Genomic DNA, 14573 nt, shown 5'->3' on the forward strand with positions numbered 1-14573 from the left:
GAAACAGAAAGGCCGAGAGCACTTACATAGATTTGAACCACACTGCAAGCCTGTGCAACGTCGGAACCACAGTTCGTGAGGCGGTCTCAATGGAAACTCGGGTGTTTCCCCCTATTGTGAGCGTTAAAGGTAAACTAAGGCCCCGATTGATTTTGTAAGCGCCGCACGCATATCGAAGAAGTGCATCAATGATTTTAGCGGCACAATGTAGTCCCAAATAACAGCTAAAAAAACTCGCTGAACGGTCCACTAAAATTTAAAATTGAATGTTCCCACCACGTGAATGGGATATGTTTTACGCACAAATTCATGGTAGTTTCCCAACGGCGTGCCGTCTACAGGTATTAGTAACGTTCTATTAAGACACCCACACTACTGTGAACATGTTTTTACGTTGTAAAGTTCTTTAGTAGAAATTCGTTTTAATTTCTAATGCATAGCAATCTTTGCCGAGTACCCCCACAGCAAGGATCGTGTAACGCCCTGCAATTCCACAAAAATGCAGATTTGGCCGAAGTTTCGCCGGTAATCGTTATGACAGCGTATATGTTGAAAATTGGTCAACCAGAATTTCGAAAAACCGAAGATAAAAGTAACAGAAAAAAATAGCGAACAGTTGCGAACCCTGTAAAGCCCTGCATTTCCACAGAAATGCAGATTTGGCGGAAGTTCCGCCGGTAATCGTTATAAACGTTTAAATAGAGGTAATTGGTCGAACAGAATTTAGAAAAACCAAAATATTTGGCTGTAAAAAACTCACACCTTAGACAAGCGGCATAAGAATGCTACGCATTAGCAGACAATCCTCTGAATTTCTGCAGATTCTTTATTGGCTTCGACATCGGTGGTTGTCGCGCATCTTAGACTCTTTTATTTTGTTAAGGTCTGAATGTTACGCTGTACATTTGTTGTACTGACGGTTTTTATTTTTTTTTAATCTGTCTATGCTGTAACTGATTTATGGCTTGTTTAGCGAGGCTCACGAAAACCTTCTAAAGCCGCACCACATTAGGTATTGTTTAGTCAAAACCGATTGGAGAAGCATCATGTCTAGTGACAGGAAATAATTGTACGGAGATTTAACTGCAAATGGAATTCTACTTGCGGCAAAAGGATGACCCTCAATGAAGTGGTAGAAGGTTTAATGGTGCGCCGATGTTACATTGATTAAGCGATGCTATCTCCAGAAATTGTTTTCAGGGATGCAAAATACGACCTTGAAATGCGCGCAATACAAAAAAGGGTCACCGCGCGGTTAGACTTCGTTTAAGGTGGGAATTTAGGTTGTGCCTTTTTCATCCGCAGACTTGTAAAATGAAACTGAGGTCAAATATCTTGCCCTCATTCACCAAACAGATCGCCCTCTCTGCCCAGTGGCGGATACCGAGGGAAGGGGCAGGGAAGAAAGGTGAACGTCCCTCTTAGCGCCCCAGCACAAGCAAGCATACAGCTCACGCTCTTGGCCCCGCTCCGGCTCGTTAGTCCAAATCGAGGTCGCTCTTGATTACCTGTGTTTGAAATCACCACAACATGTGCCCACGTAGTGACGCTTAGGACAATTCTAAACAGAGGTGGACTATTCAGGTGGAGACGTCGTGAGGTTACCCAGCTTTGATCAGGGGTGTTGCCTAGTGAAACCGGTTAAGCTTAATACCCCATTTGTGCCCCCTTCATCTTGCCTCTTGCACGTCCCCAAGGACAGCTGATGCTTCTGCGCACGCTACACCCCACTGGTTCCCTAACGGTTTGCCCGATTTGTAATCTTGCTTAAGAGCATATTCTGACGCTCTACTCAGCCTAAACAAATCAATTGGGGTTCCACAACGGGAACATAGAATGTAGAACATAATAAAATGCGAAAAGCCCAGTCCGCTTTACTGCTGCACAACGAACAAAGAGTCCACAGTGGTTTTAATATTGCCAGATTTCCGATTTGTTTTATTTCGCTAAAACCGTTCCTATAGGATGTGGGACACAGTGACGACGTAATAGCTTTGTTGCTGTAACCTGTTAGTAATGTTCACTGCCGTAACCTGTTAGTTTTTTTCTGTAACCTGTAACAGCCATTATATAAAGAGGGGGAATATTAATCAAAGTTGCTACGCTACTGAGCCACCCGCCAGGGCGGCGTAATTGCTGACGTGTTTCATTTAGAGAGTGGGGCAACGGAGGTGCGTACAGATAGAGAGCTAAAGTTGGAGAATATAAACTGGAAAAAAGCCGAAGAAAATATTCCAGCTAATACGGCAACAGGGACGGATGAAATTCCTATACGGCTGATCAACCTACTGGGCCCAAAAAGCAAGGCACAACTGATTCGAGCAATCAAAAAAGTGATAAAAACTAAGGAAGTACCGGACAATTGGCGTAAGAACAGGATGAAGATGGTATATAAAGGTAAAGGAGACAGGGATGATGCCAACTCGTACAGGCATATTACAGTTACCTCAGTGGCATACAGGGTGGCTATGCAAGCCATAAAAGCGGAACTACAGGCGTGGATAGACAGGCGCTTAGAGGACAATTTATTTGTCCTAACCCGAATGCATAGAGGTGTCAATGGCTCAGAAGCGACCACTATGGATAGCCTTTCTTGATATAAAGGGAGCCTACGACAATGTAAAAATCACGCGAAATGTGATTTGAGCCGTGAGTTGCGGTTTCATTTACGGAATAATCACGGTGCAACTCACGGCTCAAATCGAATGACGGTCGGGGCGCAAATCGGATGTCACTCGGGGCGCAACTTCGATGTCATTTCGGGTCCCCGTACTCCGCACCCTCGCCATCATCCCTGGAGTGGAGATGCTGCCATTTTTGCAGTGACTTTCCAGTCCTTCAGATACGTTTGTTTCCAAACCATGGCGTCGTGCATGTTACCCCTTACGCTTTCGATAGCGTCGTCACTTTCACTGTTTTTATCCTTGGGTGCAAGACTTCTGCATGGGGTGCATTTCAGTTGAATAAAGCATCACTGGCGCCACTACTGCAAGTACATATGAGGCCACTTCTGTTTCCTGGGAATACTGGGGTCGCATAGCACCCCTAAAACTATTTCCTCGCGTATTTATGCTATTTTCTTCAATTTCATCATCTACCGTAATCGTGAGCAGTTGAGCCGAAGTCACTGGTGGGGGTCGTATTGTTTATCAAAAGATCATGCAGCTGGTTGTTGAATGATTGATTGAAGGGTTTTAACGCGCCGACGCAACGCAGGCGATGAGGCGCGCCGTAGTGGAGGGCTCCGGATTAATTTTGACCACCTGGGGATCTTTAACGTGCACCGAAATCTCGTACACACGGGCGTTTTTGCTTTTCGCCTCCATCAGAAAAGCGGCCGCCGCGGCCGGGAATCGAACCCGCGACCGCAGCTGGTTGTGTTCCTATTCCTGGTTGCTTTTATTTCGGGCCAAGTATTTAGTGTATATTTTACTGGGTCTAAAACCTCTGGTCAGGAAACTTTCCCTCCAATCTTCAAGTTTCGGCACTGCGGTTCATTTTGTTTGATATTGTGCTTGAATGTCTGCGTGCAGTATGCACCAGTGAAGTACTTCGTTGGCGCGCTCCGCTACAACATCCATCTCTCTACTAAAAAAAAAGAGTGGGCTCTGCGCTGAACTTTGATGGAGCCCCACCATCCCCTCAAAATCTCAAGTTTCTTCAAGGCCACGGCTTGCTCTTGTCGCTGCATTGCTGCATATTTCTTGAATCTGTCAAAGATTTCAGGTGCGTTCTCTTTTTGAATTACCCGCAGTACCTTTTGCCACGCACTCAGTTATAAGTTTTCTGAAGGCTCGCGAACTATTTGGTTTTGTTTTCAGAACTTTGACCGCAATCATTTGTTGAGCTAATTAAATGGGTCAATATGGGCTATTTGGTTCTTTCACAACTAGTAAGCAAAACCAACACCAAATGATTGGGACACATGGAACGAACCTCAACGGAACAAGCGCTGCAGCTCGAAACTGCCATAAGATGTGTAAACATCAATGTAAACTTTGATGTGGAACGATTTCCCCACTCAGGTTAATGCTTTGAGCTTCTGTTTTTTTTGTTTTTTTTTTCATGAGGTACTGTGTGACTTTGGGTCGTATGCTTAATAGTGAATCTATGTTGTACCTCTGGGGCATAAATAAACGAAATGTTATGGCCTGATGCTCGCTCGTCTTTTCGGTATTTTCATCAAGAACCCTTTAAAGCATTTGATGGCCTGTTAAAATCCTTCGGCGGTAACATTCGGCCTCTTTGTCTAGATGTGTAGCTAGACAGACAGTATCAATTTACTTCAATGCAGACGGTATATCCGGCTGTTTCTACATCCAAGACATGATTTACCATAAGAAACTAACTTTGTCGTCTTCCAGTGCCTTTACATGTTCCAGTACTACTTCCCCCTCCTGCTTCTGTTGTGAGATACTTCAATGTCAACATGTTTCCTGTGTTTTCCCAGTTAGGTGTTCTTTTGCGCTGATGCATTATTTGTCAAAACAGGGCCAAGTGCCCTTTCTCCATCCATTATTCTTTCAGCCCGTTTCATAGGCATTTTTCTTACGATGCAGTCGATGTTAGGAATAGACTGCTGGTATTCAAAGATCTCTCCGTCATATGGATGGGGACAACAAGCCGGTACGCCGGAGTAACTACAGCTCGGTTTCATGCCCCGCGTGGTGCGCCATTCTATAGAGAGGATGGCGGATAAAAAAAGGGACGAAGAATGCGCGACGGATAGCCACCTGTACTTGAGAGGTAGCTTGTGCGAATAGAGCATTATATGTTCGAAGCGAATACGAATGGAAAATGAAATTGCTTCGAATAATTTCTTCGGGACAAATTCTGAAGCACAGAAAAAGCAATAATTCGGTACAGAAGACCTTCTAAGCTGTACAAGTTGGCAAGCCATATTACTAATTTGGTGCACACTCTTACAGAAAAAAAAAAGAAAAACAAAGAAAGATAGTTTTTACGTTACTAAAATTATTTATTCACGAAGGTGTCTCCGATTGTTTCTAACCTCCGGACCTCCTCTGCACACCTTATTCATGTTGCTGTATTCATTCATGAAAATAAAGTTTATTCGAATAGAATTGAATGCTTTTTGAACTCTACGAGTTCCCATGCAAAGGAGCAGGTTGTTTTATGAAGAGCAGCGTTTCCCATACTGGCTTTGCCCTTCCAGCTACACTGACAATGCGCTATTAGCCAATCATGGGAGTAAAATGTCATACTGCTCAGTTCCTAATCTTACTAACGCATTTTCGTGTCTTTAGATAATTACAATCTACCTACACAAATTTTAAACGCTCTCCAAACTCTATACGCCAAACTTTAAGCAAGAGACGGGGCAAAAAATCATATTCCGAACTTTCCCTTCTTCTCATAGCGGAATCAGTCGTCTTCAGAGCCCGAGTGCATCAGTTCCATGTTGTGTACCCGGCACTGATTTAGCCATGTACCTCTGACGTGTTCTTCTTCACTACATTTCCCTTCTTCTATCCGTAGCTTGGAGGACGCACTTCATAGGAACGCGGCCTTTAGTGCCCTCATCCATACCGTAATGCGATGCTGGTCATCATTCCGCGATCGCTTCTGAGTGAATATGGGCTCACTGGCAAAGCTGCTCTTCTCTGGCGAAGCGGGCACCCTATTTTGTGTGTGCCGGAATGTGTGTGTGTGTGCGCGGTTTTTGGTGCATTTGTTTACGTTGAATCCGCAGCTAAACGGTGGCGTTTAGCTGCCTAACGGCAGCGGCAACGGCGCTGCCGTTACCGGGCGAGCGCCCGTGGACGCTCGAGCCAACACAAGAAAACCAGAGCTCCTCTGTTTCAGCAGATTTCACACTGGGGGAGATGGGTTTAATTTTTGCACTGGGTTATCAATTTCATTTCACGAACCGGCTCACCGACCGGCTCACCGCTCGCGAACCGGCTCACGGACCGGTTCGGGATGTGGTTTAGTGAGTCGGGACTGAGCTGGAACGAAGTGATGACCCCCAAAGTACAACCAAGTCGGTATCTTTTTAAAGACGATAGTCTTTCTTGGGCTACTTAAACCCAGAAATTTTCGGCTGTCGGTATGTCTATCTGTCTGTATGTCTGTCCGTCTGTCTGTCTGTGACTCGATTCAGCCACCCGGCCAAAGTAAAACAATGCCTGCGCGATAGTCTTATACAGTCACAGCTAAATCTGCCCATCTAAGCCCGGTGTAATGTTCATACTTGTCAACATTGTTGACGAAGAACAAGCCATTACGCAAATATAAGACAACAGATTAATACAGAAGTGATATTTTCAGTGTTCCTTTATAAAAAAGTCATACATGCTTGATTGTTGCGAAATTAAATACTTCATCAACTGCAGAAAAAAAAATTCACTCCGCCGTCGCCTGCTGTCGCCCGCGCCACTATAGCTTCTGGCGCCATTTTAAGAAATCAACCGGCAACAGTTACGCAAGGTTCCACTAGATAGGTTCCACGTTCTTCTTGCAACGCACGTGGAGTAGCGAAACGCGGTTCTATAAACGTTGAAGTAGGGCGCCTCGATTCACGCGCGTCTTCGCCGTACGGCAGCGTTTGCATCGAGACACCCGGCCTGGAGCAGTGGAACGCAGTAAATTTAAAATGATTTAAGCAACTCTTTGGCGTCTTCACCTTGGGAGGAGCGCGACGCAAGAGGAACAAAATGAGAGGTGAGTGGGAAGGCGAAAGGAGGCATTTACTTGGCAAAAGTGGATAATGACTATCGTCTTTTGTCGACATTTGCAACGAAAGGAGCAGATACGCGGCCAATTTTGTTTTTACGTTTGACACCATGACCGCAAGTGTAAAAACAGGAAAAAAAATGAAAATTCCCCAAACGTTTGCTGATGTGGTCATCATGAAGATACAGATCCTATTCATTTCAATACAAATGCATTCCAGTTCAGTTCTAGGTCGCCTCAAGAGGTTGAAGCCTGTAGTGGTTTGCGAGATCCGTCGGTCTTCACAGCAGATGTACATTGAACCTGACCATTTGCTAACAACCTATTTATTCCGTGCACATATTTGTTTGCCCGGCGTTAGTTTACCTAGGGATCTGCTATCTTCATATTGGGCCCTGATAAGCGCCGTTGTTTTGCCGCTTAATGTAGTAATGCCGCTCCTTGTAATATTACAGAGGGTTTATACCACCACTCGAAATATGAGGACAGAAGAGTCAATCATATCTTGCACAATGTAAACGCAGAGAGCGTTTCTAGTTTACAGAATCTTTTAGATACCTCTACACACTATGCGGCGGGGAGCACTGCAGTAATTAATTCATTGAAGCTCGAAAGCCACTGATAAATGCGGTTGCTGTTTTTTTCTTGGGGGTGCATTTCACCTGCAAGATATTGTTTTAAAGCGAAGCTTTGTACCTCTACCCCCAAAGGGTTCTTTCGCGACCGTTGGTGTCAACAGAAAACTCCCGCGAATAAATAAAAAAAGTTAAATGGCAGCGCCAGGAATCGAACCTGGAACGAATAAAGAAGCGGAGCGAGAGCCTGTTCTCTTACCGATTGAACTACGAGCCCACGCGGAGACGAGCTAGACAGACGGTGCACGGCGCACATCTGCGGGTTTACCCCTGCATTTTCGAGGAAAGCCATGTGATAGCGTCACGCGACCTCTCGCGGCTCTGTGGGCTCCGCCCGCCGCACGAGTAGCGACCCTGTGCGTGCCTTGCACATGCGCTAGCGGCTAGTAAAAATTAAGGGAAGCTCACACCAAGCATGGCTTCTCACTTCTCCGTCTCTGCCGCCGATCTCGTCGCCGCCGTCGGCGGCTGCAAAGACGGAGAAGTGAGATCGCCTAACACCGGGTTGGAGCTTCCGTTAATTCGATAAAAAAGAGTTTCCACTCATATGCTTCCCCAATACAGCTCAGCCAACCAGTAATCATAGATCATGCATTGATTTAAACTTAGCAAAGAATATCTCTTTTAAGTAATAAAGGGTTAGTTAAGTGCGTTTCCCCTGTCCCTAGTTTCACTCTTTGAAGAGCCGCGTGGGGGAGTTAAAGTGACGTCGCATTGGTAATCGTTTTGGGTGTCGTTTACAGCGTCGCTTTCCAACCACCTTCACACGGTGGATTGTCGCGCAGCAATAAAAGCGCGAAAGCTTGATATGTTTCGAGGGGGGCCTGAAACGTTTTTCGACAAACTCGATCTAGCCCCGACGTTGATAAATTCTCCCCAAAGGTTGTAATTACATATGTTTCCTGCAAAGATAGTTCTGTTTTCTTTTATACCCAAATGGCGAGTTTTCGTTCAGACTGCAATCTTGCGGCACCAATATTTGGGCTCGCAGATTACTTTCGCCCACAAAGCATGGAAGCTTAACTTTCCGTTCGTTTTATTTCGACAATCAAGCCTGCAAAAAATAAAAGAACTGATAAAATGAAAAACATAGCTTCGGAATGTATACCGAAAGCCGACGCGGATAGAACAAAAAAGTATCAACCTCTAACCCCTTATTTATTTTCTGAGGGCTCGAAACAAGCATGTATATCCCGAAAGATTGCTTTTATTCATCGCATACGAAATAAGAATGGGTTCCATACGGCAGCCAATATCTTTCGCAAGTACAAGTAGGAAAGGCATGACGCTGCGGCGGCTTTTCTTCTACCAAGTAAGGGCTTCAGCTGAAACTACTTGCTTGAATATTCGTGGCAAGCCCTACACCACGGATATAAAAATTAGGCTATGAAAAAATAATATGATGTCACAGAGCATTAAAACAGCGCATTTCTCTAAAATTTGTTTGTTGGAGCATTTTACTTCAACAAATGATGTAAACGTAGCCTGGATGACGTAAACGTAGCCTAAAGAACCTGGGTGGATGTTGTTATAGCAACATCATGGTGTATGCTTTACTCCACTGATTCTTACGTATACGTCCCGAAAATGAGGCTGAAGTAAAGTAGGACCGACAAATACTCCCTACGGTAGTTTCGGGTTTCGCTAGGTGTTGCACAAAGGTGTGGAGAGAGAACGGGGGACAAATAGATGTGTTTGTACTCGTATATACTATATGCACCCGCCTGTGGGCGTGTGTAAATGATGACCACACCGGTGGGAATTAAAAGTCTGTAATACCGTGACAACTCATAAGTAATGCGCAATATTTAAATGAGCGAATTGAAATGCTGAGGTTGTCCTTACGGCACAAAAGTTAAAGAAACTCAGCCGTCACGCACGTCAAAGCCTTCTACACCTTAAAATATGGCATTGATGCCGAATGAAAATTACTTTGTGTTCCTGTAGGCGGGGGAGAGGGGGTAGTGAGAATAGCGCCACAATTTGTAATAAAACACGGATTTCTCCTAGGTTAAAAAATTTAAGATATCCCTGATTTTTATTCCTCCGAATTTGAGGAATTATCGAACCCGAAAGCGAGGGTATATTGCGTAGCCACTGACGAGGTGCGCTCTAAACAGCGGATAGCATGACAGGCTCCAGCTTCCACCATGTTTTCTCTGACAGCAACACCTTTATGTCGCCTGTAAGAAGTCACTCTCTTTCATCTGCCCCTGTTGCTTCCATCGACACAGGACCAGCCAAGAGCTAAATTATCATCAGGCGTGTCCCCATACTAGAGCGGACGGAATGCCAGTGAAGAGTAAGGGGAGCAGGGTTCTTGGGCATACTTGTAAATACAGTTTGGAAGTTGTTTTGCTTGGTTTGGGTTCATAGGTAATGAAACAACAAAACTTGAAGAAGGTAGAAAACACGTCGCATTTTTTTTTTATAATAAGAGCTCGCGGCACTGGCGCTCTGTCAAAAAGAGAAAAAAAGAGCCTCTCGGAATGATCGGTGAAGCTCGGCTGCTTAAGCGAACCAGACAGCCATGCACTTCGCCGCCAGGAAGGTATGAAAACTTCAGCGTTCCTTTGCGTAGGCTCTCGGCAGCGATATATAATGCATAGGGATAAGTTGGAGCAGCTGCAATCGCGCACGCTCGCATACCTCACTGCACTGCGAATCTGCTCCCGAGAGTAATTTCGGCACGGGGAGTACTCGAAGGGGCCCCCGTCAAGGTTCGTTTACGGCACAGTATCACAGAATAGGAAACAACCGAAACAGAAGCCGAAATAAATGAACGAAACAGTCGAACGCCGGCAATGAGCAAGGAGCCGCCCTCCGCGGGATGCGTGGATTCATTTCAGGAGTGCGCACGTGGATGCGTTTTGAGTTATACACGCAGCATGGTGAAATAGCTTCGGTTTTCTAATTGTTCTCTGCAGGAAATGCGAATCCACCTTCGCCAGTGCATTCCCGAGATAAACGGTTTAGTTCGCGCTCGGGAAATGGGGATCGCGAGCGCACACCACCCGCTAATTTCTAACGGCCTTGAAGTATGCCCGAGATCGCGTGAACAATGCCAAAAAAGTGAATCATAAAAAGGAGAGGTAGCGAACTTTCAATGCTTTACGTGAGAACGCCTCCAAAAATACAAACACACACGCACGCACGCGCGCGCGCATGAAGTGAGGTCAAAACACGACAGTTTTGACCTCAAATGGGGCTAGACGAGAGGCAAGAATAGATAATTGATCGCGTCCTGTTGGCGCCGTCCTCTATCTTCACACTTAGCCAGATTTTTGTCAATTATTGTCAAATATGATTGTCAATTCGCTGAATTTTTTTATTTGACTGCAAAAACCCCCTCCGCCCCCCCCCCCCCTCCCTCTTCAACCCGATTTGCCGTCCGGCCCTCCGATGTGTCGGCTTCATGCAACTGGGTCCTCCACCTCAAAAGGCTGCCAATCCCTGCTCTAGAAGATGCTTCACACAAACCAAGACTGTCTCTCACGCCACATCAGAGAAAACATCTACATATTAAGCATCCCACGTGACATGCATCCAGAATAGCAACAACTAACAACACGGCACACCAGAGACGTACTCTACACGGGCGCCGCGAAATATCCACAGCGCAACATCTATGCCGTCAGTGTGGTTAATGCCCGTGGGGAAGAGGTCACCGCAGCATCCACCCGAGCCCATGCACCCACGGCGGCGGAGGAGCTGGCTATATCAATAGCAATAACCACTGCGACTGAACCACTGACAATAGGGACACACTCACAACAATTAAGCATGCCGCAATTATAAGAAGGGGATGATCATCAGCGCCGCACTGAATGTACTCACTTTGCATCCCCAGCCGCTACAAGATACCCACACCGTCTGGACGCCAGGACACGCCGCGGCGCAAGGGAATCAAGCGATCCACGCCGCAGTCCGCGGGCACATTAACCGGGCACTCCCTACCACCACCTCTTTAGTCCCAGCAAGAGGCCACGTATCGGGATATTTTCGAACACTACCGGATAGAACGACAGCAATACACTGCTTCACATCACAAGCTCGACCGAGAACCATCTACTACCTGGCGCCACTTAAAAACCCACACGTATCAACATGAAACTTTAATTCATACGATACACCCGGGACTCTACCAGCGTCAATTGCAGTGGTACTGTGAAGACGAACCGAACGCATTGTAACACATGGTGCTGGACTATCCCAACCCGCACAGACCAGCTTCGTGGCCACTACCATCACATTTACCAGCCTGGCAGGCCCAGCTGTCTAACCGGACCCTGGATGTCCAGCTCTGACCAGGGCAGCGTAGGCAGCTAAGGACCATGGCTTTTTGGGCTGAGGAAGCCGGCCAGAGCTGCAATGACCGTTTTAGATGCAGAGCATCTGATTCACTCGCCTTGTCCCTCCCGCGTCGTCGTCGTCGTCGTCGGCGTTGTCCACCCTCCCCCATTCTCCTCGCCACGCCAGCTGCGCTCTCCGCCGCTCACCCCCTCTCCTCTCCGATAGCGAACACTCTCTCGCGATGGGCATTGGATTGGATTCGATTGGATTGGCTTGGATTGGGTTAAAGTGGACTGTGTTGGATTGTGTTGCGTCATAGCCGCGGCAGACGAGCTGGGGCCGGCGCATGTGCAGTACTCTCTCTTCCGCGGTTTCCTCTCCTTCGGGCGCACTGCGCATATAACCGGTGTGCCGTTCTCCGGCGAAGCAACATCCACGCTTGGCTCAAACACCTAGAGTCCACGCCGCTTTACAAGTACGCCAACGTCGTCATCGACTGGGACCGGCTTACGCAGTCCCCTCAACGTTATGCACGCTATAAAACGCGGTCCCTTCGCCGCTCCGCCTATGCGTCGCATCTACACAGGGGTTCCCGCGAGGGAAGGTGGGAGTTTTTTCAAATAAATGTTGATTCCTCCTCCTATGTCGTGCCGTCCTGACGGTCTGGGTTTAGCCCAATAAGCGAAGAAATAAGTTCTGTGTAACGGCACAAAACCTAAACGTTGGCTACGCGACCAAAAGTTTAGGACGCATCCTAGCCGTTCGTAGTTCGTCTGCATGTACACTTCCATAAAAAATTAAATAGATAGCTGATTTCTCTTGTATTCTTTCTGCCAACAATTTGTAAATTAGTTTTTTAGGGACGAAAAAATACTTTGTTGTAATATTTATTGTATTGGCATAGCCGGGCCCGTGTGTCCACCTGTTGTGTGTTTCAGAAACATATTTTCGCCGCCCCCTTCGCCCTCTTTTCCCTTCTTTTTTCTTTGATGGGGTTCGCCTAGCTTGTATAAAGCCTACGCCCTAAGCAATAAAACACACAGGGCTACAGTCAGCGCGTGCGTCTCTTTCTTTTGATGTTCCGTCCGTCTAGCTGTTGTTTACATTCTTTCGAATATGTTCCAACCAGCCAAAATTTGAACACTTTTGACGTACTGCAAGTGGGCACTTTTAGGCTTCAGCCTTGGCCGGTGCGCAGTTCATTAATCTCACGGCCTGATTGCCCCTGCACAGCCCATGCGAGCGAAGGGCAAGCTTCGCCGAGAGTGTGACATTTCTTTTTAGATGCGACGGCATCTCATTCACTCGCCTTGTCCCTCCATACGGCGTTGTCGTTGTCCGTCCACCCCCCCCCCCCCCCCCCTTTCTCCTCGCCGCGTGAGCTGCGCTCTCCGCCACTCACCCCGTCTCCTCTCCGATAGCGAACACTCTCTCGCGAGGGGCATTGGATTGGATTCGATTGGCTTGGCTTGGCTTGGCTTGGCTTGGATTGGATTGGATTTGGATTGGATTGGATTGGATTGGAAATTCCGCGCCAACTCCACTACGTGAAACCTAGCGAGGGGTGAAGCATACAAGTGTATTCTCGGCGCCTTGGCGTTTTTTCCAACGGTGATGAAACCGTTGGGGGGTAGACGTATATAGCTTTGCTGTATTGGATTGGATCGGGAAAACTTTATTGATGCCAGCAGTGCGCGCTCTCGCGCGTAGACTGGGCCTACGTCGTCCTCGTGGCGGGCGTGCGGTGCGACTCCCGCTTGCTGGGTTCCTGCCTGGCCAGCGCAGAGGGCCTGCTGGACGGCCCATAGTTGTTCTTCATGGTTGTGACTCGTCGTCTCGGCCTCCAGTCGCGACGGTATGCATCATGATATAGCCTCGTACGTATTCTTGATGCAGTCCCACAACATGTGTGCGAAGGTGGCCGTCTCCCTGCGGCGTGCCTTGCACTTGTCGTTCGGGGGTGGCTCAGGGTACATTCTGTGGAGGAGTGCCGGGCTCGGCAGCGTGGCCGTTTGTAGTTGCCTGAATACAATGGCCTGCGACCTCCTTAGCCCCGTTCGGGGTGGCGGGAGACGTCTGCGGGTCAGACGAAAGGCCTTGGTCATCTCGTTGTAGTTTTCATCCTGTCTCTTGTACTGAACCATAGTGGACGGTCACCGTGGGCGCGGTCGGTTAGTGCTCGCGCCCTGGCGTGTGCCGTTTCGTTGCGATTTGTGTTTCTCTACGACGCCTCGCCCGCGTGTACCGGGAACCACTTGATGCGTACTTTCTTCTTTCCTTTTACCTCTTGTAGAATGCGGACCGCCGTCGGTGTGATTCTGCCCTTGGAAAAGTTTCTTACAGCCTATCTGGAATCGTTCAGCACGGTGTAGCCATCCCGGTCTGCGATGGACAGCGCGATGGCTATCTCCTCGGACTGTTCGGATTGAGCGCATATGTGCTGGCTTCCTTGCGGGTGTTTCCGTCGGCGTCGACCACGGCTACGGCGAAACCGTTGCGGCCGGAATATTCGGCCGCGTCCACAATTCTGGCCTTGGTACCGCTGGCGTGCGTCTGTTAGCGCTTTGGCTCTCGCTCTTCTTCTGCCTTTGTGGAATTCCGGGTGTACATTCTTCGGAAGAGGATATACTCCGAGGTTTCGTCGTATGTCGTCGGGAATCGAGCTTTTTGTCCCTTGTTGGTCGTTGTAGCCTATGCCGAGGTTGTTCAGGATCTTTCTGCCTGCTTTGGTGGTTGACAGCCTCTCAAGCTGAGCAGTCCTTTGTGCTTCGGTAATTTCGTCCAAGGTGTTATGGACTCCTAGCTGGAGGAGGTGATTCATGTTGGGGGTCTCGCGTAGTCCCAGGGCCGTCTTGTAGGCTCTGCGTATCAGTATGTCTATCTTGTTCTTCTCGCTCTTTCTCCATTTGTGGAAGGCTGCCACGTAGGCTATGTGGCCGATCACAAACT

General features: G+C 47.7%; 1 protein-coding gene across 1 annotated transcript in view; it reads left to right on the forward strand.

The window, feature by feature from the left end:
- LOC144148551 (synaptotagmin-15-like) overlaps positions 1 to 14573 on the forward strand; it is a 414790-nt gene that overhangs the window by 188629 nt on the left and 211588 nt on the right. The gene's annotated exons all lie outside the window — the stretch shown is intronic.

This window comes from Haemaphysalis longicornis, unplaced genomic scaffold (assembly GCF_048455015.1).
Source record: "Haemaphysalis longicornis isolate Haplotype H1 unplaced genomic scaffold, Haemaphysalis longicornis Haplotype H1 scaffold_1, whole genome shotgun sequence".
Lineage (NCBI taxonomy): Eukaryota > Metazoa > Arthropoda > Arachnida > Ixodida > Ixodidae > Haemaphysalis > Haemaphysalis longicornis.